This window comes from Haliotis cracherodii, unplaced genomic scaffold (assembly GCF_022045235.1).
Source record: "Haliotis cracherodii isolate W230 unplaced genomic scaffold, xgHalCrac1.p SCAF_17, whole genome shotgun sequence".
NCBI classification, from domain to species: Eukaryota; Metazoa; Mollusca; class Gastropoda; order Lepetellida; family Haliotidae; genus Haliotis; species Haliotis cracherodii.
In genome coordinates, this window is record NW_027266272.1 from 735533 (window position 1) to 762740 (window position 27208).

The 27208-nt window shown below is 45.1% G+C and overlaps 1 pseudogene; it reads right to left on the reverse strand.

Annotated features, from left to right (window-relative positions):
• Window positions 1-8017: 8017 nt before the first annotated feature.
• The window catches only part of LOC139465091 (uncharacterized), a 43915-nt pseudogene continuing 24724 nt past the window's right edge, over window positions 8018-27208 (reverse strand).

Sequence of the window (27208 nt, forward strand, 5' to 3'; positions counted from 1 at the left end):
GTTCACAATCGGTTATTGGAGAATGTTAACTATCACTTATTGGAGAATGTTCACCATAAGTTATTGGAAAATGTTCACTATCAGTTATTGGAGAATTTTACTTTCAGTTATTGGAGAATGTTTACAATCAGTTATAGAAGTACATGTATGCGAGGAACGTCAGATGAACATGACAGAGAATCTTTACACAAGATCCTACATTAGTCACGACACATCGTGTAAGGCAACTGGATAACGGTGTACGAATCTCCATCGAAACGTCGCTATATGCAATAAACCAGACGTTGTTATCCCTAAAGTTGTGTATTATCTTACTTACTCTCTTGGGGCGATCGGGTTGCCTAGTGGTCAAAGCGTTCGCTCGTCACGCCGAAGACCCGGGTTCAATTCCCATGGATACAATCTGTGAAGCTTATTTCTGGTGCACACCACCACCCACACCACCACCCCCCTCCCTCATAGTGCTGGAGTAATGGTAAAAGCTGCGTCAAACCGTACTCACTCACTCACTCACTCACCCATAGTACAACCCACTCGTGACACCTGTAACTCATAGTACACCCAAATAGTGACACCTGTAACTCATAGTACAACCCACTCGTGACACATGTAACTCATAGTACAACCCACTCGTGACACTTGTAACTCATAGTACACCCAAATAGTGACACCTGTAACTCATAGTAAACTCCACTAGTGACACCTGTAACTCATACTACACCCCACTAGTGACACCTGTAACGCACAGAACACCCTACTAGAGACACCTGTAACTCATAGTACACTCCACTAGTGACACCAGTAACTCATACTACACCCTACTAGTGACACCTGTAACTCACAGTACACCCTACTAGAGACACCTGTAACTCATACTACACCCCACTAGTGGCACCTGTAACGCATAGTACACTCCACTAGTTACACATGTCACTCACAGTACACCCCACTAGTGACACCTGTAACTCATTGTAAACCCCACTAGTGACACATGTAACTCATAGTACACCCCACTAGTGACACATGTAACTCATAGTACACGCCACTAGTGACACCTGTAACTCATACTACACCCCACTAGAGACACCTGTAATTCATAGTACGTCCCACTAGTGACACCTGTAACTCATAATACACCCCACTAGCGACACCTGAACACACATAGTACGTCCCACTAATGACACCTGTAACTCATACTACACCCCACTAGAGACACCTGTAACTCATAGTGCACCCCACTAGTGACACCTGTAACTCATAGTACGTCCCACTAGTGACACCTGTAACTCATAGTACACCCCACTAGTGACACCTGTAATTCATAATACACCCCACTAGTGACACCTGAAAACACATAGTACGTCCCACTAGTGACAACTGTAACTCATACTACACCCCACCAGAGACATATGTAACTCATAGTGCACCCCACTAGTGACACCTGTAACTCATAATACACCCTACTAGTGACACCTGTAACTCATAGTACGTCCCACTAGTGACATATGTAACTGATAGTGCACCCCACTAGTGACACCTGTAACTCATAATACATCCCACTAGTGACAACTGAAACTCACAGTACACCCCACTACTGACAGATGTGACTCATAGTGCACCCCACAAGTGACACATGTACCTCATAGTGCACCCCACTAGTGACACCTGAAAACTCATACTACACGCCACTAGTGACAGTTGTAACTCATAGAACAGCCCACTTGTGACACATGTAACTCATAGTACACCCCAGAAGCGAAACATGTAAGTCATACTACATTTCACTAGTGACACATCTCACTTATGGTACACCCCACTAGTGACACATGTAACTCATAGTGCACCCCACTAGTGACACCTGTAACTCATACTACACCCTACTAGTGACACCTGTAACTCACAGTACACCCTACTAGAGACACCTGTAACTCATAGTGCACCCCACTGGTGACACCTGTAACTCATAATACACCCCACTAGTGACACATGTAACTCACAGTACACCCTACTAGAGACACCTGTAACTTACAGTACACTCCACTAGTGACACCAGTAACTCACACTACACCCTACTAGTGACACCTGTAACTCACAGTAAACCCTACTAGAGACACCTGTAACTCACAGTACACTCCACTAGTGACACCAGTAACTCACACTACACCCCACTAGTGACACCTGTAACGCACAGAACACCCTACTAGAGACACCTGTAACTCATAGTACACTCCACTAGTGACACCAGTAACTCATACTACACCCTACTAGTGACACCTGTAACTCACAGTAAACCCTACTAGAGACACCTGTAACTCATACTACACCCCACTAGTGGCACCTGTAACACATAGTACACTCTACTAGTGACACATGTCACTCATACTACACCCCACTAGTGACACCTGTAACTCACAGTAAACCCTACTAGAGACACCTGTAACTCATACTACACCCCACTAGTGGCACCTGTAACGCATAGTACACTCTACTAGTGACACATGTCACTCATACTGCACGCTACTAGAGACACCTGTAACTCACAGTACACCCTACTAGTGACAACTGTCACTCATACTACACCCCACTAGTGGCACCTGTAACTCATTGTACACTCCACTAGTGACAACTGTCACTCATACTACACCCCACTAGTGGCACCTGTAACTCATTGTACACTCCACTAGTGACAACTGTCACTCATACTACACCCCACTAGTGACACCTGTAACTCACAGTACACCCTACTAGTGACAACTGTCACTCATACTACACCCCACTAGTGGCACCTGTAACTCATTGTACACTCCACTAGTTACACATGTCACTCACAGTACACCCCACTAGTGACACCTGTAACTCATTGTACACCCCACTAGTGACACATGTAACTCATAGTACACCCCACTAGTGACACATGTAACTCATAGTACACGCCACTAGTGACACCTGTAACTCATACTACACCCCACTAGAGACACCTGTAACTCATAGTACGTCCCACTAGTGACACCTGTAACTCATACTACACCCCACTAGTGACACCTGTAACTCATAATACACCCCACTAGCGACACCTGAACACACATAGTACGTCCCACTAATGACACATGTAACTCATACTACAACCCACTAGAGACACCTGTAACTCATAGTGAACCCCACTAGTGACAACTGTAACTCATACTACACCCCACTAGAGACATATGTAACTCATAGTGCACCCCACTAGTGACACCTGTAACTCATAATACACTCTACTAGTGACACCTGCAACTCATAGTACGTCCCACTAGTGACATATGTAACTCATAGTACACCCCACTAGAGACACCTGTAACTCATAGTGCACCCCACTAGTGACACATGTAACTCATAGTACACCCCACTAGTGACACATGTAACTCATAGTACACGCCACTAGTGACACCTGTAACTCATACTACACCCCACTAGAGACACCTGTAACTCATAGTGCACCCCACTAGTGACACCTGTATCTCATAGTACGTCCCACTAGTGACACCTGTAACTCATAGTACACCCCACTAGTGACACCTGTAACTCATTATACACCCCACTAGTGACACCTGAAAACACATAGTACGTCCCACTAGTGACAACTGTAACTCATACTACACCCCACTAGAGACATATGTAACTCATAGTGCACCCCACTAGTGACACCTGTAACTCATAATACACCCTACTAGTGACACCTGTAACTCATAGTACGTCCCACTAGTGACATATGTAACTGATAGTGCACCCCACTAGTGACACCTGTAACTCATAGTACACCCTACTAGTGACACATGTAACTCGTAGTACACCCCACTAGTGACAGATGTAACTCATAGTACACCCCACTAGTGACACATGTAACTCATAATACATCCTACTAGTGACACCTGTAACTCACAGTACACCCCACTAGTGACAGATATAACTCACCGTGCACCCCACGAGCGACAAATGCAACTCATAGAACACCCCACTAGTGACACATGTAACTCATAATACATCCTACTAGTGACACCTGTAACTCACAGTACACCCCACTAGTGACAGATGTAACTCATAGTGCACCCCACTAGTGACACATGTAACTCGTAGTACACCCCACTAGTGACAGATGTAACTCATAGTACACCCCACTAGTGACACATGTAACTCATAATACATCCTACTAGTGACACCTGTAACTCACAGTAAACCCCACTAGTGACAGATATAACTCATTGTGCACCCCACGAGCGACAAATGCAACTCATAGAACAACCCACTTGTGACTCATAAAACAAAAGCATTATTTGTACACAAGTTTTATTCAAGCAAACACAAGCACAGTTAGTATTGCACAAGCAGCGATAACCTTAAGACGACACGGCAACTAGAAGCAGCAACTTGCGTTATTCTTACCAACAATAGACTCTCCAGTAATCAGGTGGTGTTCAAAGTGGAATGGCATAAAAAACAAAGCATCACACATACAGCAGTGATACAATGAAAGTCCAAATTGGTTATCAGTTTTTTAACCTGCAACATTTGTACTGCACATGCTTGAGGACAAGCACTGTGGGTAATGTACAATGACATGGCTTGAAAACAATAACTATTTCATTTACTTACAGGTAATAACGCTTGCCTGCATATTCAGCAGCACACATTCAACACGCAAATGAACTTTATATATAACAGAAGAAATAAAAGCGAAATTATGAAAGTAAATGTACATTGACGGGGAAGCGAAAAGAATAATGAATAAGAAGGGTTGCGGGTAAAATAACTGAGTGGACGTGAACTGAATAGACATAGACATGTATAGGTGTGTATGATGCGCATATATGTACATGTGAATGGAATATCATAATATTAATATCATGCCTTAATAAAGCTCCCGACTTCCAACTTAGATAGCTACTCAGTGGCGCCACACAATATTACTACCCCAGTCACTGGATCAACGTGCACTCGAATCTCATTCCCAGCTCCCTGGGGAGTATACAACCCAAACTGCCTATGAGGTGCTCGAAGGTTAACATCCACATTACCCTCTTGTCCTACCGGGTACCCCTTTATTGCTGGGTGAACAGCGGCCTACTGCGAACAAAGTCATGTTTCATAAGCGACACCACGTGTTACACGTGCTTCAATGTAGGGCCGGGTCACCATGGTCACCCATCCCTCTTCTCTCCGCCGCCGACGTGGAACTTCACCCTATTGTGACCGTTGTGCTGTGCACAGGACCACGTGCCATCACAAATACACATATGACGTCGAAAGATTGATGTAGAATCGATGTGAGGATCTTGAATTGATGTGATGTTCTAGAATCGATAGATTTGATCTAAAACCGATAAGATATTGCTCAAAAAGCAATACGGCAACAAGCTGACATTGCTGTTGTTGTTACGAAAGAATCAATGTACATTTACCAATTGAAGATTCCGGTTAGAATAGGTCTTCATAATCCATGCCTGCCGTAACAGGCGACAATGCTGTCGTGAGAGGCGACTGACGGGGTCGAGTGGTCCAGACTCGATTATTTACAGACCGCTGTCATAAACTGGAATATTGCTGAGTGCGGCGTTGAACAACAAACAAAAACAAACAAAACCAAATAACAAATTGAAAAATGAAAAAGTATTACATATTATGTAAGTGCTCACTTATCTCCACTATTCTGTGTGATCACAAAAGCAAATATTTCTTTCAGTTTCCTGAAATTCTACGGATTCCGATGTACAGGAACAAGGTTCCAACAAAGGACAAGACTGGCACGTGCGTTAGAATGCTAACCGAAATAGAACGAGGACAGCGAGGACGTTGTTCGCAGTTTGTCCTCTGATGTCAGAGTCAAAACCTCTTCTTTGTAGTCCATCATCATTGTGTTCATCATGAACGATGCAGTTAACCTGTTACTCGATAGTTAGTGGTGTTCCCGCTCTAGCAGGGTACGCAGAGAACACACGTGATATTGCAGGCATTCCAATGTTTCAAGGAGAGGGCATCAGGGATCAAAGGGAGTATATGAGGGATCAAGGACAGGGCATCAGGGATCAAATGGAGGATATCGGGGATACAGGAGAGGGCATCAGGGATGAAAGGGAGGATATTAGGGATCAATGAGAGGCCGTCAGGGATCAAAGGGGGAATATTAGGGACCAAGGAGAGGGCATCAGGGGTCAAAGGGGGAATGTTAGGGATCAAGGAGAGGGCATCTGGGAGAGGGCATCAAGGAGAGGGCATCAGGGATCAAAGGGGGAATATTAGGGATCAAGTAAGGGCATCAGGGATCAAAGGGGGAATATTAGGGATCAAGGAGATGGCATCAGGGATCAAAGGGGGAATATAAGGCATTAAGGAGAGAGCATCAGGGATCATAGGGGGAATATTAGGGATCAAGGAAATGGCATCAGGGATCAAAGGGGGAATATTAGGGATCAAGGAGAGGGCATCAGGGATCAAAGGGAGAATATTAGGGATCAAGGAGAGGGCATCAATGAGAGAGCATCAGGGATCAAAGGGGGAATATTAGGGATCAAGGAGAGGGCATCAGGGATCATAGGGAGGATATTAGGGGTCAAGGAGAGGGCATCAATGAGAGAGCATCAGGGATCAAAGGGGGAATATTAGGGATCAAGGAGAGGGCATCAGGGATCAAAGGGAGAATATTAGGGATCAAGGAGAGGGCATCAGGGATCAAAGGGGGGTATTAGGGATCAAGGAGATCAAAGGGAGCATATTAGGGATCAAGGAGATCATAGGGGGATATTAGGGATCAGGAAGAGAGCATCAGGGATCAAAGGGGGAATATAAGGGATCAAGGAGAGGGCATCAGGGATCAAAGGGAGGATATTAGGGATCAAGGAGAGGGCATCAGGAAGAGAGCATCAGGTATCAAAGGGGGAATATAAGGGATCAAGGAGAGGGCATCAGGGATCAAAGGGAGGATATTAGGGATCAAGGAGAGGGCATCAGGGAGAGAGCATCAGGGATCAAAGGGAGGATATTAGGGATCAAGGAGAGGGCATCAGGGATCAAAGGGGGGATATAAGGGATCAAGGAGAGGGCATCAGGGATCAAAGGGAGGATATTAGGGATCAAGGAGAGGGCATCAGGAAGAGAGCATCAGGGATCAAAGGGAGGATATTAGGGATCAAGGAGAGGGCATCAGGGATCAAAGGGAGGATATAAGGGATCAATGAGAGGGCATCAGGGATCAAAGGGAGGATATTAGGGATCAAGGAGAGGGCATCAGGGATCAAAGAGGGGTATTAGGGATCAAGGAGAGAGCATCAGGGATCAAAGGGGGTATTAGGGATCGAGGAGAGCATCAGGGATCAAAGGGGGTATTAGGGATCGAGGAGAGCATCAGGGATCAAAGGGGGTATTAGGGATCGAGGAGAGAGCATCAGGTATCAAAGGGGGTATTAGGGATCGAGGAGAGGGCATCAGGGATCAAAGGGGGTATTAGGGATCAAGGAGAGGGCATCAGGGATCAAAGGGGGGATATAAGGGATCAAGGAGAGGGCATCAGGGATCAAAGGGAGGATATTAGGGATCAAGGAGAGGGCATCAGGAAGAGAGCATCAGGGATCAAAGGGAGGATATTAGGGATCAAGGAGAGGGCATCAGGGATCAAAGGGAGGATATAAGGGATCAATGAGAGGGCATCAGGGATCAAAGGGAGGATATTAGGGATCAAGGAGAGGGCATCAGGGATCAAAGAGGGGTATTAGGGATCAAGGAGAGAGCATCAGGGATCAAAGGGGGTATTAGGGATCGAGGAGAGCATCAGGGATCAAAGGGGGTATTAGGGATCGAGGAGAGCATCAGGGATCAAAGGGGGTATTAGGGATCGAGGAGAGAGCATCAGGTATCAAAGGGGGTATTAGGGATCGAGGAGAGGGCATCAGGGATCAAAGGGGGTATTAGGGATCAAGGAGAGGGCATCAGGGATCAAAGAGGGGTATTAGGGATAAAGGAGAGAGCATCAGGGATCAAAGGGGGCATATTAGGGATACCATAAAGGATCGAGAGGACATCAGAGATAAAACTAACAATGAACATGAAGCATGTTCTGTGTTGAGGTCCCTGTCCTAACGCTTGTAGTTGGAGTACAAGGAGTAGCTGTTGTCGTTGTCGCCACCTTTCATGAGTTTGTTGTAGGATTTCTCGAGTTCCTTGAACCTCGGTCTCTGCCTCGGATCCTGCTCCCAGCACTGCTGCATCATGCCGTAGTTCCTGCAAGAAGAGCGCTCTCATCTCAGAGAGGAGGACATCAGGACTGGCCAGGGTATATTGGTCTGAACGTGCACGGGTGTTGCTTTACGATGTAACAGAAAGGGACCTTACGTCAATTTTACACATGATTTACACATTTGGTTCAATACTGCTTTCAACACGATTTCAGTTATATCACGGCGAGTCAGCTTAATGTGTGATGTCAGCCCAAAGTGATGCAGGTCTCACGAGCACGGGTGCTGACAAACGAAGAAATATAATCATGTTCTATCTTAGATTTCAAGCATGTCTGTAATGTATAAACGAAGCGGTGTGAACTACCGTATCTGTTCTAAAAAGAGGACACTATAAATGGCCCTCACAGTATTATTCAACAGAAACATTCCCAGGAATCACCAGTATCCTCATTATATTCAGACCAATCAACAATTTCATGTGAAAACATTTCTTAAACCTTACTCACTGTTTTTATACCTCACTTGTATTTCGTAGTTACGTGTGTCAACATGGCATGTAATATTTCGTTATAACATGCGTGTCACTATGTGTGTCATCAGGATATACACGTAATTTGTTATTACTCACGTGTCGTCAGCGAACTCTGGTCGTTTCATTCTGTGACCGGCCTTGACCTTCAGCGGCAACTCGCTCGTCTTCAGACCAGGATAAGGGTTGTCACCTGAATAATTATTACTGACGTATAAAAAAACATAAACATGTTACTACAACAGTACTTGAAAAAAAGCTTATCGTTAATATACATAACACAAACATCACGATCTTTAAAAGAATCGACACCATACCTTTTTGAAATGCAATACAATATGTTTATATATTGGGCTGACGCTACTGGAGAATGTGACTGTCTTACCCAGGGAGAAGATCTCCCACAGCACCACACCAAAGGACCACACGTCACTCTTCTCTGTAGCGTCTTTGGTGGACTTGAAACACTCAGGGGCCATCCATCGGAGTGGGATGCGCTCCTGGAACACAGATCCTACCTTAGAACGTCTTACCTGATCTGAACAATCCTTTATTATTACTTAGATGCTTCATCACCACCTCCCCTAGGCCACACAAACTCCTCCTACCTCCTATTTCTAGTCAGACCACCCACACTGCTCCCACCTCTCCTTCCTACCCAGACCACCCACACTCCTCCATCCCTCCTTCCTACTTACACCTAATAAACCCCTCCCACACCTCCTTCCTTCTTACACCTAATAAACCCCTCCCACACCTCCTTCCTTCTTACACCTAATAAACTCCTCCCATCTCTTATCCATACGTAGAAGCTACACATACACATTCGTACATCCCCCCCCATCTGCCGAGCTTAGTCCTTCGCATTTTCTTTCCGAGACCATGTATCTTTCCATACACCTTCAGTCCGAAGTGCCACCGACATCACAACAAACACCACTCCCCGAATCTAGACCCCCCCCCCCTCCCCCCCCCCCTTCCTTCCACCCACCCTCCTGCTGGTGTCCGCCGCCTCGTCCTCTGCCCCGTCCGTCATGATGGTGGGGCCAAACCCGGAGATTCTCACGTCCAGCAGAAAGGTGAGCAGGATGTTCCTCGCCGCCAACCGCCGGTGTACGATCTGAGAGTAGAATATGAACAACATGCATCAATATATCGATATGTATCGGTGGTGGTGGTAATGGTGGTAGTAGTGGTGGTAGTAGTAGTAGAAGTAGTAGTAGTAGTAGTAGTAGTAGAAGTAGTAGTAGTTGTAGTCGTAGGATTACTGAACATAAATAGCGACGTGCGTGTATGTATGCGTGCGCGCGTGTGTGGATATATGGCTGCTTGTACCAGTCCGGACTAATACCGATTTATAATGCTAGCCTACTGAGACACCATGCCGCGGTGTAACATGGATAACACCACTCAGACTCCGAGCCCACCAGTCCTTGTTTTAGGCCCTTAATGTCCAGTGCCAGGCAGGGTAACAACTACCATGTTTTTACGTCTTTTGGTATGACGAGGCCGGGATCGAACACAGGGCTCTCCGGGCTGACATTCTATCCAGTGGACCACGTAGGCCTACTTACACCAGGGGCATGTCCGTGTTTCCATCTGGACAAGTTATTGAACTTTGATCAGCCTGTATGATACCCACAGGTTTAAAATGAAAAGATTGTTGTATGACCATGATATCTGTCGTACCCCAACTTTAGCCAAGTACGCCGTTCCTTGAACGACTCCATGCGCCAACTGAAACATCCGCTCCAGAACGTCATCACTCACTGACCCCTTCTGCTGGACCAGCCAGGTCCGCATGGGTCCCACCTCACAGTACTCCAGCACCATCACCGGACCCCCTGAAGTATAGACCCACATCTCACTTCAGTGTTGAGTGACCCATGAGCGGCGCACGCAGCCCCTCATGGTTTATTCTCTCTGCAGTGTTTTATTGTGCGATCAGCAACACACACTCGTCGTTTATTTCTTATATAAGATGTCAACATTATGTACAGCCTTTTAAAGGAAGTTAATAAAATGTACAAGCTTTAAAACTATCTACCCGTTTCAATAATGATGACTCCCTGAATACTTTCCGACCTCGGCAATGTCGGGCAAGTCCATTAACGAGCAGGGGATTAAGTGTGGTATTTCCCAAATATTCTTAAAATTTTAACGTGGGTTATGTGTTCTTATTCTCCCAGTACCAGTTGTCATCTCTCTCCCTCTTTTGGGTGAGGTCGTTCGGCCATTGCGTTTATCTAGGTTACCCAGGTACATCTATTGGGAACAACTCACTTGACACGCCCCTCTCAAAAATAACGTCGTCAAATTAATTATCGATGTCGTCAAGTTGTGGGTATCGAATCTTCCGAAATGATAGGAAAATGTTTTATCGTGAAATAAACCACGCTTCGCTCTTCATTGTATTTTGCGATTTACTGTGTAGCTATCTGATATAACACCATCATCTCTCTCCCTGAAATATAGACCACCTTCCACTGTATTCTAGGACAAACACTAGACTACCTGAAATATAGACCCCCTCTCAATGTATTCTAGGACCATCACTAGACTCCCTGAAATATAGGACCCCTCTCACTGTATTCTAGGATCATCACTAGACTCCCTTAAATATAGACCCCCTCTCTCTGTATTCTGGAACCATCACCTCTCTCACTAAAATATAGACCCACTCTCACTGTATTCTGGGCAATCACCTCAGTCCCTGAAATATAGACCCCCTCTCACTGTATTATGGGACCATCACCTCTCTCCCTGAAATATAGACACCCCTCTCACTGTATTCTGGGACCATCACCTCTGTCCCTGAAATATAGACCCCCTCTCACTGTATTATGGTCCCATCACTAGATTCCCTAAAATATAGACCCCCTCTCACTGTATTCTGGGACCATCACTAGACCCCCTGAAATATAGACCCCCTCTCATTGTATTGTGGGACCATCACCTCTCTCCCTGGATTGTAGACCCCCCTCTCACTGTATTCTGGGACTATCACTAGACTCCTGAAATATAGACCCCCTCTCACTGTATGCTGGGACCATCACCTCTCTCCATGAAATATAGACCCCCCTCTCACTGTATTCTGGGAACATCACTAGACTCCTTGAAATATAGACCCCCTCTCACTGTATTCTGGGACCATCACTAGCCTCCTTGAAATATAGACCCCCTCTCACTGCATTCTGGGACCATCACTGGACTCCCTGAAATATAGACTCCCTCTTACAGTATTCTGGGACCTTCACTAGACTCCCTGAAATATAGACCCCCTCTCACTGTATTCTGAAACCATCACTAGACTCCTTGAAAAATAATCACCCTCTCACTGTATTCTGGGGCCATCACCTCTCTCCCTGGATTATAAACCCTCCTCTCACTGTATTCTGGGACCATCACTAGACTCCCTGAAATTTAGACCACCTCTCACTGTATTCTGGGACCATCACTAGACTCCCTGAAATATAGTCCCCCTCTTACTGTATTCTGGGACCAACACTAGACTCCCTGAAATATAGACTCCCTCTCACTGTATTCTGGGACCATCACTAGACTCCCTGAAATTTAGACCACCTCTCACTGTATTCTGGGACCATCACTAGACTCCCTGAAATATAGACACCATCTTACTGTATTCTGGGACCATCACTAGACTCCCTGAAATATAGACTCCCTCTCTGTATTCTGGGACCTTCACTAGACTCCCTGAAATATAGTCCCCCTCTTACTGTATTCTGGGACCAACACTACTCTCCCTGAAATATAGACTCCCTCTCACTGTATTCTGGGACCATCACTAGACTCCCTGAAATTTAGACCACCTTTCACTGTATTCTGGGACCATCACTAGACTCCCTGAAATATAGACACCATCTTACTGTATTCTGGGACCATCACTAGACTCCCTGAAATATAGACTCCCTCTCTGTATTCTGGGACCTTCACTAGACACCCTGAAATATAGCCCCCCTCTTACTGTATTCTGGGACCAACACTAGACCCCCTGAAATATAGACCCCCTCTCATTGTATTGTGGGACCATCACCTCTCTCCCTGGATTGTAGACCCCCCTCTCACTGTATTCTGGGACCATCACTAGACTCCTGAAATATAGACCCCCTCTCACTGTATGCTGGGACCATCACCTCTCTCCATGAAATATAGACCCCCTTCTCACTGTATTCTGGGACCATCACTAGACTCCTTGAAATATAGACCCCCTCTCACTGTATTCTGGGACCAACACTAGACTCCCTGAAATTTAGACCACCTCTCACTGTATTCTGGGACCATCACTAGACTCCCTGAAATAAAGACACCATCTTACTGTATTCTGGGACCATCACTAGACTCCCTGAAATATAGTCCCCCTCTTACTGTATTCTGGGACCAACACTAGACTCCCTGAAATATAGACTCCCTCTCACTGTATTCTGGGACCATCACTAGACTCCCTGAAATTTAGACCACCTCTCACTGTATTCTGGGACCATCACTAGACTCCCTGAAATATAGACACCATCTTACTGTATTCTGGGACCATCACTAGACTCCCTGAAATATAGACTCCCTCTCTGTATTCTGGGACCTTCACTAGACTCCCTGAAATATAGTCCCCCTCTTACTGTATTCTGGGACCAACACTAGACTCCCTGAAATATAGACTCCCTCTCACTGTATTCTGGGACCATCACTAGACTCCCTGAAATTTAGACCACCTCTCACTGTATTCTGGGACCATCACTAGACTCCCTGAAATATAGACACCATCTTACTGTATTCTGGGACCATCACTAGACTCCCTGAAATATAGACTACCTCTCTGTATTCTGGGACCTTCACTAGACACCCTGAAATATAGCCCCCCTCTTACTGTATTCTGGGACCAACACTAGACCCCCTGAAATATAGACCCCCTCTCATTGTATTGTGGGACCATCACCTCTCTCCCTGGATTGTAGACCCCCCTCTCACTGTATTCTGGGACCATCACTAGACTCCTGAAATATAGACCCCCTCTCACTGTATGCTGGGACTATCACCTCTCTCCATGAAATATAGACCCCCTTCTCACTGTATTCTGGGACCATCACTAGACTCCTTGAAATATAGACCCCCTCTCACTGTATTCTGGGACCAACACTAGACTCCCTGAAATTTAGACCACCTCTCACTGTATTCTGGGACCATCACTAGACTCCCTGAAATAAAGACACCATCTTACTGTATTCTGGGACCATCACTAGACTCCCTGAAATATAGTCCCCCTCTTACTGTATTCTGGGACCAACACTAGACTCCCTGAAATATAGACTCCCTCTCACTGTATTCTGGGACCATCACTAGACTCCCTGAAATTTAGACCACCTCTCACTGTATTCTGGGACCATCACTAGACTCCCTGAAATATAGACACCATCTTACTGTATTCTGGGACCATCACTAGACTCCCTGAAATATAGACTCCCTCTCTGTATTCTGGGACCTTCACTAGACTCCCTGAAATATAGTCCCCCTCTTACTGTATTCTGGGACCAACACTAGACTCCCTGAAATATAGACCCCCTCTCACTGTATTCTGGGACCAACACTAGACTCCCTGAAATTTAGACCACCTCTCACTGTATTCTGGGACCATCACTAGACTCCCTGAAATAAAGACACCATCTTACTGTATTCTGGGACCATCACTAGACTCCCTGAAATATAGTCCCCCTCTTACTGTATTCTGGGACCAACACTAGACTCCCTGAAATATAGACCCCCTCTCACTGTATTCTGGGACCATCACTAGACTCCCTGAAATATAGACCCCCTCTCACTGTCTTATGGAACCATCACTAGACTCCCTGAAATATAGACTCCATCTTACTGTATTCTGGGACAATCACTAGACACCCTGACATATAGACTCCCTCTCACTGTATTCTGGGACCATCACTAGACTCCCTGAAATATAGACCTCCTCTCACTGTCTTATGGAACCATCACTAAACTCCTGAAATATAGACTCCCTCTAACTGTATTCTGGGACAATCACTAGACTCCCTGACATATAGACCCCCTCTAACTGTATTCTGGGACCATCACTAGACTCCCTGAAATATAGACCCCCTCTCTCTGTATTCTGGGACTATCACTAGACTCCCTGAAATATAGAACCCCCCTCACTGTATTCTGGGATCATCACTAGACTCCCTGAAATATAGACCCCCTGTCACTGTATTCTGGGACCATCACTTTGCCTACAGAAATATAGTCCACGTTCCGTTCCCGTGTCCGAACTGTCGCATACAAACTATGGATGACTTACAAACTTCGTTGTCTACGACAGCGCCAACCATTCTCAGGATGTTGCGGTGCTCGCCCACCTCATTCAGGTAATAGAGGATCTTGCCTTTCATCAGCTGGATGTCTTCATTGTCATAGTTCTCTGAGGAGATATGCAAAGTTCAACGTGAGTTCCGTAAACCAGTGAGACATTCAGTCGGTCGGTATATCATTCCCTGAACCAGTGAGTCATTCAGTCAGCCAGTGAGTCAATCAGTCAGCCAGTGATTCATTCCGTCAGTGAGTCAGTCAATCAGTCAGTCAGTGATTCATTCAGTCATCCAGTGATTCATTCTGTCAGTCAGTGATTTATTCAGTCAGCCAGTGATTCATTCAGTCAGCCAGTGATTAATTCAGTCAGTCAGTGATTCATTCGGTCGGTATATGAGTCAATCTGTCAGCCATTGAGTCAATCAGTCAGTGAGTGATTCATTCAGTCAGCCAGTGATTCACTCAGTCAGTCAGTGATTCATTCAATCAGTCAGTGATTCAGTCAGTCAGTGAATACTTCAGGCAGTAAGTGAGTGATTCATTCAGTCAGTGAGTGAGTCAATCTGTGAGTGAGTCAATCAGTCAGCCAGTGAATCAGTGAGTGAGTGTGTGGGTCAATCAGTCAGGCAGTGATTCATTCAGCCAGTGAATCATTCAGTGTGTGAGAGAGTCATTCAGTCAGGCAGTGAGTCAGTCAATCAGTCAGTCAGGGATTCATTCAGTCAGTCAGTGATTCATTCTGTCAGTCAGTGATTTATTCAGTCAGCCAGTGATTCATTATGTCAGCCAACGTTTCATTCAGTCAGCCAGTGATTTATTCAGCCAGTCAGTGATTTATTCAGTCAGCCAGTGATGTATTCAGCCAGTCAGTGATTTATTCAGTCAGTCAGTGATTCATTCGGTCGGTATGTGAGTCAATCAGTCAGCCAGTGAGTCAATCAGTCAGTGAATGAGTCAGTCAGTCAGAGATTCATTCAGTCAGTCAGTGATTCAATCAGTCAGTCAGTGATTCATTCAGTCAGCCAGTGATTCAATCAGTCAGTCAGTGATTTATTCAGTCAGCCAGTGATTCATTCAGTCAGCCAGCGTTTCATTCAGTCAGCCAGTGATTTATTCAGTCAGTCAGTGATTTATTCAGTCAGTGAGTGATTCATTCGGTCGGTATGTGAGTCAATCAGTCAGCCAGTGAGTCAATCAGTCAGTGAGTGAGTCAGTCAGTCAGTGATTCATTCAGTCAGTCAGTGATTCATTCAGTCAGCCAGTGATTCACTCAGTCAGTCAGTGATTCATTCGATCAGTCAGTGATTCACTCAGTCAGTGAATACTTCAGTCAGTTAGTGGGTCAATCAGTCAGTGAGTGATTCATTCAGTCAGTGAGTGAGTCAATCTGTGAGTGAGTCAATCAGTCAGCCAGTGAATCATTCAGCCAGTGAATCAGTGAGTGAGTGTGTGGGTCAATCAGTCAGGCAGTGATTCATTCAGTCAGCCAGTGATTCATTCAGCCAGTGAATCATTCAGTGAGTGAGAGAGTCACTCAGTCAGCCAGTGAGTTATCCATTCAGTCAGTGATTCATACAGTCAGCCAGTGAATCATTCAGCCAGTGATTAATTCAGTATGTGAGTGAGTCAATCAGTCAGCTAGTGATTCAGTCAGTCAGTCAGTGCGTCATACAGTCAGCCAATGATTCATTCAGTCATTGAGTGAATCATTCAGTCATTGAGTGAATCATTCAGCCATTGAGTAAATCAGTCAGTCAGTGATTCATTCAGTCAGCCAGTGAATCATTCAGCCAGTGCATCATTCAGTGAGTGAGAGAGTCACTCAGTCAGCCAGTGAGTTATTCATTCAGTCAGTGATTCATACAGTCAGCCAGTGAATCATTCAGCCAGTGATTAATTCAGTATGTGAGTGAGTCAATAAGTCAGCCAGTGAATCATTCAGCCAGTGATTCATACAGTCAGTAAGCGAATCAAACATTCAGCAAGTGATTCATTCAGTCAGTGAGTGAGTCAATCGGTCAGTCAATGATTCAGTCAGTGAGTGAGTCATTCAGTCAGTGAGTGAGTCAATCAGTCAGTACGTGAGTCAATCAGTCAGTCTGTGAGTCAATCAGTCAGCCAGTGATTCATTCAGTCAGTAAGTGATTCAGTGAGTGAGTGAGTGAGTCAATCAGTCAGTGAGTGAGTCATTCAGTCAATCAGTCAGTCAATAAGTCAGACTTTATGTAAGTTATGCACATATAGAAACAGTGAACGATTCAAATTATGTACCCAAACATGCAGGAGTGTCACGGAGTTACCCCCAGCCGTGTGTACGAGAACATTAAAGCCATTAAACCCCTGGTTAAAATCTGATGCAGTTGAAACACACGTTACGCCATGGTAATAGTTGTCATAGTAACCTTTCAGCATCTTAGCCACGACAGTCTCCGCGTTACTGCCTGCACGTGACAGGGTGGCCTTGTATATCTTGGCGAACTTGCCCTCGGTGATCAGCGTGTCGAGTGTCAGTTTCTCTGAAGACAGCTGCGTTCCTGTGGGGATGTCGTAGTCGTTGCCACCGTACACATAGATGTCGTCATCAACGGCCTTGCCTCGTACCTGGGACCACGCATTGAGAAAAGGTTAATTATTTTACCAAATTGAATAAGTTATCAAATTATCCATATTAATTTTATTGCAAACAGTCATTAAATTTACAAGTAAGTGTATGAAATTTGAGATTAAAATGAAATCTCGTTGATCGGACGGTACCGCTATGTTCAAATGAATGTCAGGAAGGCGTAGCATCATACATTGTACGTTATTACTTTCATTGAAAGTAAAAAAATAGTTTAAATCTGAATTGTGAGCATTTGGTACAAGAGCGCATGGTAACATCAGAGATAAATTGTGAGCATTTGGTACAAGAGCGCATGGTAACATCAGAAATAAATTGTGGGCATTTGGTACAAGAGTGCATGGTAACATCAGAGATGAATTGTGAGCATTTGGTACAGGAGCGCATGGTAACATCCGAGATGAATTGTGGGCATTTGGTACAAGAGCGCATGGTAACATCAGAGATGAATTGTGGGCATTTGGTACAAGAGCGCATGGTAACATCAGAGATGAATTGTGGGCATTTGGTACAGGAGCGCATGGTAACATCAGAGATGCATTGTGGGCATTTGGTACAAGAGCGCATGGTAACATCAGAGATGCATTGTGGGCATTTGGTACAAGAGCGCATGGTAACATCAGAGATGCATTGTGGGCATTTGGTACAAGAGCGCATGGTAACATCAGAGATGAATTGTGGGCATTTGGTACAAGAGCGCATGGTAACATCAGAGATGAATTTAGGGCATTTGGTACAGGAGCGCATGGTAACATCAGAGATGAATTGTGGGCATTTGGTATAGGAGCGCATGGTAACATCAGAGATGAATTGTGGGCATTTGGTACAAGAGCGCATGGTAACATCAGAGATGTATTGTAGGAAACCTTTCTGGACATCCGGGCGAAGGCGACAGCAGCTTTGCCGCGAGGCTTGGCTTCCTTCTTGCCCACAATGATGGCCAGGATGCCGAGATGCCACAGAAGGAACACGGCGACCGCGATCGCCACCAGCAGGACAACACCTGAACAAAAGATAAAACACCCATAGCCACTGACCGGTAGAGTGCGTGAGTGAGTTGGGTATAAAGCCGGTTTGAACAGTATTTCAGTCAGGCGATGATTCATGCACAGGTCTTGTACGTTCACCGCCGTTGTGAAACATAGTGCTGACTAGCCAAGAAACTTAATCATGGCGAATTCGGGATTCGAACCCACGGTCAAAGACTATTTACACCTATAGATTAATTAATTCACATCTGACTGATCATATTGTCCGTGAAAGAGGAAATGTTTTACATTCGGTTACGTCGCAGCGGTCGACATGAACCAGCGTTGTGGTATAAGGTGACATGTTGATTCCCCAAGTGACTCAGATGATACTCACATGGGTAGGCACTGACATGCCGAGGATCATAATCGGGACTAGCAAGCTACGGGAGAAAATTCACATGAAGGCATGACGCCAAATTATTGATTTAATGCGTTTAAGTACCACTGTGCTGGGAGTTGTGAAGAGTGTCAGGGGTTCAGAGGGTCAGAGGGTCAGAGGGTCAGGGGGTCAGCTTTATGTACACATTTACCCTGGATGTGAACATTGTCGCTACTATACTGAACCGCAAAGGAAACGTAACCATGGATAGATTTATGAGAAACCTTATTTGTCCAAACACTGTAAACATACTTTGAGACACATTAAAACGATGAAACTTGGCAAAACTAATCATCAGGGTTGAAATTAAAGTGTCAAATGTTCTTAAAGTGAAACACAACACTAGTCTCTGAGAACATGGCATCACAAGTCAATATCTCGTGTGTCCGCCATGTGCATTGATGACTGACGTGCAACGTCGATACATAGAATGGATGAGGCGGTTAATGAAGGCCACAGGCACTTGAGCCCACACTCTGAGGAGCGCCTGACGCTGTTCAGCTGCAGTTGTCATTCGTCCCTCTTTGAATCTCGTCCCACATGTGCTCAATGGGATTTAAATCGGGACTGAGGGCAGGCCACTGCATGGTTCTGATGCCATTCTGGTGGAGGAAGTCATTTGTGGCTCTCGCAGTGTGGGTACGGGCGTTATCATGCTGAAACTCGTGGTTGCGGCGACGTGCTAAATGAGGTATGGCGTTGGGTCTCAAGACTTGATCAATGTACCGAGCAGCTGTGACACAATTGTCTCTCCCTGGGCCGATGTTTTGGAAGACCATAGGGCCGACCCTCTGTGCATGACCAATTCCACCCCACACCATGATGCTCGGACCACCCCACGAGTCTCTCTCAACAACACAAGCATCCAAATTAAGTTCCCCGCGGCGTCGCCATACTCCCTCTCTGTCATCTGCTGTTGAGATACAGTAACGGCTCTCGTCTGAGAAGAGGAGTCTTCCCGACTGCTGGTGGCGCCAACGCTGGTGCTGTGTTTCCCACTGACGTAGTGTCAAAATGGGTTCTCGGTGCGGCCTGTGAAAGTGGAGGTGTGTCTGCTCGTCAATCGTCGACGCACGATGTCCGCACAAATGTGTCGCTGGTGTGCCCCCATGGTCTGTCGAGCAGTTTCCGCAACAGTAACAAAGAAATCTTGAAAATACTGTCGCACAATCTGACGATCCTCACATCGGGTGTTGACCCTTGGTCTTCCACTACGTGGTCGGTCATCTGTAGTGTTGGTGGTCTGGTACCGTTGCTGGAGCCTGTATATGGTCCTTTCGTGAACTTGAAATGCATTGGCTACTTGTCGGGCGGTTTGTCCAGCTTGCAATCGTCCAAGGGCTTGGTTTCGCTGATTTTATTGTCATGTGGTAGCAATTCAATAACGAATGAATGTTATCCGATTTGGGTGGATTTGTATAGGGCAAGAAATGGGGGAACGCATGCGCATTTCAATTTGGCACGGAACTCACGTGCATTGGGTTACCATGGCCGTTGTCGTGATGCGTTTGGGCGATCGGTTTTATTGTCATCTGCTTTTTTTTTTACCATCAAATTTCATTTTTCCGGATAAGCTAATGTTAAACTTAAGAAACTTTGACAAAAACTACCCTGATATTTGAATGACAACTTTTCATGCAATGTTACCTGGGATGACGTTTCTTTTGCGGTTCAGTATATATATATATACCCGTCTGTTCGTTCATCAATGTTCAAAACGTAAATTATTGTGTGAATAACGCGCCCGAGCGGTTTACCAAGTGGTAAATTTCAAACTGATTTTTAAACAGTGAGGCCCACCCCGGAGGTCCAGTGGATAGGGTATCTGCCCGGAAAGAGCAAGGTTGGAGGTTCGATCCCCGGCCGCGTTATACCAATATATATATATATATATATATATATATATATATATATATATATATATATATATATATATATGCATATATGTCTGAACGTCGCTATACTAGTGCAGCCATCTTGAACGAGACGTCAAACCCCACTTGACCACGCCTCACCGTCTTCTGTGATCTGCTAAAACTACATTCTTCTTCATGCGGCGTTAAACCATACTTACTGATTGCCACGCCCGCCTTGCCCCCAGCAGTGAGGTGCGAGATGATGCTAAACACATGGTATAGACAGGATACAGATAGACGGATAGTGTTGTAGATGATGCTTAACAAAACACAGGGTATAGACAGGATACAGATAGACGGATAGTGTAGTAGATGATGCTAAACACAGGATATAGACATGATACAGATAGACGGAAAGTGTTGTAGATGATGCTAAACACATGGTATAGACAGGATACAGATAGATGGATAGTGTTGTAGATGATGCTAAACACAGGGCACAGACAGGATACAGATAGACGGATAGTGTAGTAGATGATGCTAAACACAGGGTATAGACAGGATACAGATAGACGGATAGTGTTGTAGCTGATGCCATACACAGGATACAGACAGGATACATATAGACGGATAGTGTTGTAGATGATGCTAAACACATGGTATAGACAGGACACAGATAGACGGATAGTTTTGTAGATGATGCTAAACACATAGCATAGACAGGATACAGATAGACGGATAGTGTTGTAGCTGATGCTAAACACAGGATATAGACAGGATATAGATAGACGGATAGTGTTGTAGATGATGCTAAACACAGGATATAGACAGGATACAGATAGACGGATAGTGTTGTAGATGATGCTAAACACAGGATATAGACAGGATACAGATAGACGGATAGTGTTGTAGATGATGCTAAACACAGGATATAGACAGGATACAGATAGACGGATAGTGTTGTAGATGATGCTAAACACAGGATATAGACAGGATACAGATAGACGGATAGTGTTGTAGATGATGCTAAACACAGGGTATAGACAGGATACAGATAGATGGATAGTGTTGTAGGTGATGCTAAACACATGGTATAGACAGGATACAGATAGACGGATAGTGTTGTAGATGATGCTAAACACAGGGTATAGACAGGATACAGATAGACGGATAGTGTTGTAGGTGATGCTAAACACAGGGTATAGACAGGATACAGATAGATGGATAGTGTTGTAGGTGATGCTAAACACAGGGCACAGACAGGATACACACTTCTTGTTTCTTTCATTTTTAGTCACTCTCAAATGACTTATTTTGCCCGGCAGGACACAGTCGTTGAAGTGTATGTCATTGTAGAAATCTCACTTCAATAGGTCTGTTAAAAATTAATGGATAAAGAATATCTATTTTTTTCAACATGTTTCTTAAGTGCGCCGAAGTTCTGTCTCCGCATCTCCTCTCAACCTAAGCCCCCTCCGTGCAAGAGTGAGTGAGTGAGTATGGTTTTATGCCGCTTTTAGCAATATTCCAGCAATATCACGGCGGGGGACACCAGAAATGGGCTTCACACATTGTACCCATGTCGGGAATCGAACCCGGGTCTTCGGCGTGACGATTGAACGCTTTAATCACTAGGCTACCCGACTGCCCCCCTCCGTGCAAGAACCAGCACTATCTGTGTATAAACCTAAGCCTCCTCCGTGCAAGAACCAGCACTATCTGTGTATAAACCTAAGCCCCCTCCGTGCAAGAACCAGCACTATCTGTGTATAAACCTAAGCCCCCTCCGTGCAAGAACCAGCACTATCTGTGTATAAACCTAAGCCCCCTCCATGCAAGAACCAGCACTATCTGTGTATAAACCTAAGCCCCCTCCGTGCAAGAACCAGCACTATCTGTGTATAAACCTAAGCCCCCTCCGTGCAAGAACCAGCACTATCTGTGTATAAACCTAAGCCCCCTCCATGCAAGAACCAGCACTATCTGTGTATAAACCTAAGCCCCCTCCGTGCAAGAACCAGCGCTATCTGTGTATAAACCTAAGCCCCCTCCGTGCAAGAACCAGCGCTATCTGTGTATAAACCTAAGCCCCCTCCGTGCAAGAACCAGCGCTATCTGTGTATAAACCTAAGCCCCCTCCGTGCAAGAACCAGCACTATCTGTGTATAAACCTAAGCCCCCTCCGTGCAAGAACCAGCGCTATCTGTGTATAAACCTAAGCCCCCTCCGTGCAAGAACCAGCACTATCTGTGTATAAACCTAAGCCCCCTCCGTGCAAGAACCAGCGCTATCTGTGTATAAACCTAAGCCCCCTCCGTGCAAGAACCAGCGTTATCTGTGTATAAACCTAAGCCCCCTCCGTGCAAGAACCAGCGCTATCTGTGTATAAACCTAAGCCCCCTCCGTGCAAGAACCAGCACTATCTGTGTATAAACCTAAGCCCCCTCCGTGCAAGAACCAGCGCTATCTGTGTATAAAAGACAGTCAACACTTCCTTACGTCGCCGGGTCTTACGACGAAGAAGAAGATGTTGATGATGATGAGAGAATGAAGATGAAGGAGAAGAAGAAGAAAAAAAAGTTTTATTCAAGAGTCAAATGGATATTACAAGTATTGCTATGGATACTGATAAAGCGATACAGTCAAAAAACATGCTGTGCTACTTTGGCCATTGTTAAACACTTAGGACGCACTGCATACATTCCATGTTCCTTACAAACTCAACATTAAAACATAAGTATTGGAATACAGTAAACTACGCTTATAACGAACACAAAGGGAACACTAATTTTGGTTTAGTTTGTTAAAACCGTAGTTCGTTATAAGCATATATACAGCGTATATACAGCAATTGGACGGCATCCAAAAAACAGTTCGTCATATCCTTTACTTCGTTATGAGCGTGTTCGTTATAAACGTAATTTACTGTACAAGCGATTTAGCAAGTGAAATTGCTAAAGAAACATCTGTAAAATGATTATTTTTTGCGTTGAAGCATTATGCTAGCTGCTGCCAGAAGCGGTTGTATAATATCATTGTTTAACCGTAGAAGTTTTAACTGTACTCCAAGATCCGAACCCCTGTCTGTGTGTTAGTGACAGAGCGGTGTCCGCCCCGGGAACACTGGTCACTCAGTCCTGCTGGGTGTTATGTCACGTGATTACCAGGCGTGAACACCTGGTGTCATCACTGAGTTTCAGTGGCCTGTCATACAAGTTTCACAGCTATTGTGCACTATACGCCACATGGAATCTGTTTCTGCGGATCATCAACACTTAGTCTAATTAATCTATAACATCCACATGGTGTGTTACATGGTACCATTTCTACCTTATTCTACCGGCAACAGACCTGTGAAGATCCGGAGTGGAATAGGTCTTCAGTAACCCACTAATCCCAGCTGTTGCGATGAACTACTAAACACTGTACAGTGATACCAGGTTTACCAGTGAAGATCTAGAGTAGAATAGGACTTTAGCAACACACTAATCCCAGCTGTTGTGATGAGCTACTAAACACTGTACAGTGATACCAGGTTTACCAGTGAAGATCTAGGGTAGAATAGGACTTCAGCAACCCACTTATTACAGCTGTTGTGATGAGCTACTAAACACTGTACAGTGATACCAGGTTTACCGGTGAAGATCTAGGGTAGAATAGGACTTCGTAATGGCCGACTAACGTATCAGGTCATATCAGCTGTCATCGTATCAGGTCATATCAGCTATCATCGTATCAGGTCATATCAGCTGTCATCGTATCAGGCCTTATCAGCTATCATCGTATCAGGTCATATCAGCTGGCATCGTATCTAAGAGGCGACCAACGGGATCGGATGGTCAGGCTCACTGACTTGGTTGATGCATGTCATCGTATCCCAATTGCGTGGATCGATGCTCATGATGTCAATCACTGGGTTGTCTGATCCAGACGCGATTATGTACAGACTGTCGTCATATAAGAGTGGTAAGAGGTTTATGTGTAAGTACCATTTATCTACAAACCTGTCCTAAATTGGAACGCCACCGCGTCACTCATCTCCCCACCGTATCCATTTATAAGATGGGCCGTGTAGTTAGTCTCGGGCTGGAGACCGGTCAGGTCGTAGAAGGTGTTGAGACGATGGATCTTCTCCTTGACGGCCGCCCCCGTGTAGTTGATCCACAGTTCGCTGACGTTGTAGCAGCTGGGGGAGTTGGTCCAGGAGATGCGGACCGTGTTGTATCCGCCCCGGATAACTCGCACGTCACGTGGGGGAGCGTCTAGTGACAGGGGTGGTGAGAAGAGAAATGAATAGAACTGGTGAATGTGTTGGCACAACGAAAGTTAGAACATGCATATCAGTAGAATTATGTCTACGACGAAATGTCGCATTCATTGATGAGATACACACATAACTTGACCAACTTCTAAAGCTGGGTAGGGGATCTTCAACATATAGTCAGATCCTGTCGAACTGGTAGCGGGGGCGGGGGCGGGGGCGGGGGCGGGGTACATACAAAGGTAGTATCACTTCTAATGTCTTTCACAGACAACATTAGTTTAGAATAAAAGACGACACATAGACGTCAGAATACTTACATTCACCTATTCCACTGAAACTGTTGATGTTCTTTATCTGAAAATAGGAACAATTTATTTAAACCTTTGAACCAATGTTCCGTTTAGAACTTGGAGCTGTCCACGAGGAGACTGACAGCTTCCCCTGACAAGACTGTGACAGCCTCCCTTGACAAGACTGTGACAGCCTCCCTTGACAAGACTGTGACAGCCTCCCTTGACAAGACTGCGACAGCCTACCCCAGGCGTAACTCATCAGCCTAGATTACAACCTTAGGATGTTATCGCAAAATAATATAAATATACATATATGTGTGCATTTTCTCACTTCCATATTAATTTTGCAACACGGCAGAAGTGCATATAGTGACCTGGAGAGAGCTTGTCGTGCTGAGCATGGCGGGGTTGGTGACCTTGACCGTCAGGGTCATGACCTCTGTAGCGAGACTCTCCTTCTCCACCCTCAGCCAGCAATGGTTGATGGGGATACTGACGGTGCTGCGGAAGCAGTCGTTGGATGGCGTGCAGCGGCCTAACGCGGGATCTGCGTCGTACTCGGCTTTCTGGGGATGGAGATTAAGGGGACACTGTAACACACTAACATGGCTCTCCTTAAACAACCCTTAAGTAACTGAACGCTACATGTACACTTCAACACATCCCTTTCTCACCGACAGGAATAAAGATTCATATAGGATGACGTTGCCATGGTGACAAGTATTTCATTGTGAGAGTTTATCGGTATCTGGATACATATTTGTCCGTTTGTTGTGGCATAATTTGAGAGTTTCTGCAAATGAAAATAATTTGTGACTTAATGTTTTGACAGGTTCTATTGGACTACTTAACTGTTGGCACAACAGAGGAATCAAGGCAAATAAATGTATTGGGAATAAAAATAAGGCAAAGTATAGTTTGTGCCGTGTTCGGCATCTCATGGGTAGTTCCCAGTTACATTAAGTTTGTTCGTGCGGTTAATTTGTAATTAAGATCTGTTAGATCTTACGGTCTGCTCGTACTGTGCTTGTCGTAAGAGGCGACCAACGGGATCGGGTGGTCAGGCTCGTTCACTTGTTTGATGCATGTCATCGTATCCCATTTGCGTGTATCGATGCTCATTATACCAATCACTGGATTGTCTGGTCCAGACCGCCTTCATATAGCTGGGATATTGCTGAGTGTGGCGTTAAACAACAAACAAACATACGGTCTGTTTGTACATATGGTCTGTTTGATCTTATGGTCTGTTTGTACATACGGTCTGTTTTAGCTTTAGGTATGTTTGTACATACGGTCTGTTTGATTTTTGCGTCTGTTTGTACATATGGTCTGTTTGTACATAGGGTCTGATTGATCTTACGGTCTGCTTGTACATACTGTCTGTTTGATCTTTCAGTCTGTTTGTACATGCGGTCTGATATCTTTCGGTCCGTTTGTACATACGGTCGTTTGATCTTTCGGTCACTTTGTACAGACGGTCGCTTTGATCTTTCGGTCTTTTTGTACATACGGTCTGTTTGATCTTTCTGCCTGTTTGTACATACGGTCTGTTTGATCTTTCGGTCTGTTTGTACATGCGGTCTGCTGATCGTTTGGTCTTTTTGTACATACGGTCTGTTTGATCTTTCGGTCTGTTTCTACATGCGGTCTGCTGAACGTTTGGTCTGTTTGTACATACGGTCTGTTTGATCTACCGTTC